Source organism: Panthera uncia, chromosome F2 (assembly GCF_023721935.1).
Source record: "Panthera uncia isolate 11264 chromosome F2, Puncia_PCG_1.0, whole genome shotgun sequence".
Classification (NCBI taxonomy): Eukaryota; Metazoa; Chordata; class Mammalia; order Carnivora; family Felidae; genus Panthera; species Panthera uncia.
The window spans coordinates 11,982,476-11,985,234 of NC_064812.1; positions in this window are offsets into that span (position 1 = coordinate 11,982,476).

A 2,759-nucleotide genomic window follows, 5' to 3' on the forward strand; every position below is an offset into this window, starting at 1 on the left:
GGGAGAGACTACATTGTTAGCAAAACTCAATAGCACTGCTTGTGTGTGTATAAAAAGAAATGATGAGTGCATGGCTGGCTCGGTCAGTAGAGCATGTGACTCTTTTTTTTAATGTTTATTTATTGATTTTTGAGGGGGGGGGAGAGAGAGAGAGAGAGAGAGAGAAAGAGAGAGAGAGGGAGACACAGAATCTGAAGAAGGCTCCAGGATCTGAGCCATCAGCACAGAGCCTGACGTGGGGCTCAAGCCCATGAACCGTGAGATCATGACTTGAACTGAAGTTGGAGGCTTAACTGACTGAGCCACCCAGGCGCCCTGAGCCTGTGACTCTTGATTTTGGGGCTCTGAGTTCGAGCCCCATGTTGGTGGGGGGGAGAAGATTGTACTTAAAAACAAATCTTAAAAACTTTTCAAAGAAAAAAAATGAAATGAAGAATGTGGAGTTAGAAGACGTACTCGTGAATGAAGCTGCTTTTTTGCTTCATTTCTTGCAACATTTGCTTTGCCTCCTTGAGCCTCTGGTTGTTCATTTAGGAGATGGAATTAAGATTCATTCCAATTTATCTTATGAAGTTGGTTTTGAAGACCAAGGGAATTAATGAAATTGAACACACCTTAGTAAACTACAAAGTGTTAAAAAAAACTTTAGTTAATATTATCCAGCATTTAGTTTCTCCCTCTTTTCCCTCATCACATCATTCCTCCTCCTGACCTTCCTTCCTCACTGTCCCAAAGTTAGAATGAGTGTTTCCTTCATGCTGGTGCCCCAGGGCGATGGAAAACAACACAGTCCGGCCTTCAGAGAAGTATTTCATTCTTACTGGGTTGCAGACACAAAAACAGATAATTACAATGTCATTTTGCACCTTATATAATAACTTCATGAAGCGGGGGGAAGTCAGTCTGTGGGGGAGTCAGCAAGGATTCACAAGAGGGACTGAGAGGACCAGTGGAGATTTCCAGAAAGGGCTTTTCCAACCGAAAGTAAGAACATTGACAAACATCACGAGGGCATGAGAGAAGGGCCAAGTCAGGGAATTTGCAAGTAATCCTAGTTTCACCGAAGCGTGAGTTATTGAGAATAGAGTGATTTAAATTATTATTTAGTCTGGGGCTAAACAGGAAGGACGATACTGCCATAAAGAGGAGTGTAGACTTGAACTACTCACATCAAGTTCCTTAGCCTTGGTTTCTTCATCCATCAAGTATGAGCACAAAACCCATCTCACAGTGTTGAGGATTCAAGAGAGCACCTTGTAGGATGTCTGACAGAGGAGGCGCTCAGAGCAGGAAATTAATGTTCCCCTTCCTCCATAATCTTGGAAAACTTTCAAATCTCAAACTTCTAAAACTTCAGGTGGCAAACTGCTCTAACTTCTGCCCTCCCTTACAGTGTATTGAAAGAACAACACTCTACGAGAGGCGGGATAATACGGCAACGAGACACATTTCCCCCCGTGATATATACCGAAATGGATGTCTTTTTCCGTTAGTGCACCACTTGGGTAATCAGGTGGAAGAGGTCTTTGGGGGCAAATGGCTAAAAGATAGGAGGGAAAAAGACAACCTCTCTGAGACGTCTTTGCTCAAAGGGTTTCTCTTCCTGAGCCCAGTGATCCTGGATCTTACTACCCTTTAGTGCATCCAGAATGTTCATGCTGAAAGCATTTCCTGTGGACAGTGATGCCGCTGAGAGGAGTGAATTCCAGGTCATTACATCCCTTCTTTATGAGAATTCACTGAAGCTGCCTTGAAGTCCAGTGTGGCTGTCTGGCCTTTTGAACTTTTCAGAAGAGGGAGGTGTTGGGCGAACGCCAGCAACCGAGGTGAGATACCTACTTGTGCGAAGGAGTTTCTGTGTGTGTCTCATCTTTTCTTCAGGTCTGTTCCTGATTCTTATTTTCAAGGGCTTTTGCTCCAGTGTTTCCCAGGTCTTCCCCATCTTCTGTCAGCTTCAGATTTTAGTTTGCTGGCTGTCAGCCACTCAGGCTCATTTAAAAGGAATCTAAAAACTCTCTGCGTTTCTGAATCAGGTGCAGAGTTAATGTGCCGGAGTTTTCCTTAGATTGTGTTTGTTTTTCTGGTCTCCCCTGAGGGTGAGGACATATGGAAGATCTTAGCTGAGGTTCGCATACGGGGTTCCGGGAAGACCGGGCTGTGACATCTGTCACCTCGCTGGCTGCCGGGCTTGATGCAGTCGATTGGCTGGCTGGGGGAGGGGTGTGGGGAGCAGAGTTGCATGCCTTCAGCACTGATGCCTGTAATTTGAAACAAGGGCTCGTAGGTTGTTGGAGGGAGAAGCGACGTTAAAGGTTATGATGTCCAATCCCCTCGTTGTAGACATCAGAGAACGGAGACCGAGGACATTGGACAGTCTTATCCAAAATCTCACCTAGCAAGTAATTCCCATTTTGGAATCAGATTCTTTGTAAGTGTGCAAAACAACGTGGTTTGGTAGAAAGAAAGCAGGTTTTGCAGTTAGACACGCATGTCTTTGTATCGCTGCTCTGCTCCCTTCTGGGGATGTGACCTTGTTGACAGGGCTGTTGCATGGATTGTGGATAATTTATGTACAACATTTCACACATTATAGACCCTCAATAAAAATTAGTTTGACCGTTGACCGGGGGGATGGTGTCGGGAGAAGAGCTCTGTGAGCTGCCCATTACAAACCAATAGGAAGCATGATAATCCATTTTGTTAATTGATTTATGGAGTTATGTCTGGAAGCCTTATACATGCTTGCTAGAAACCCCTTC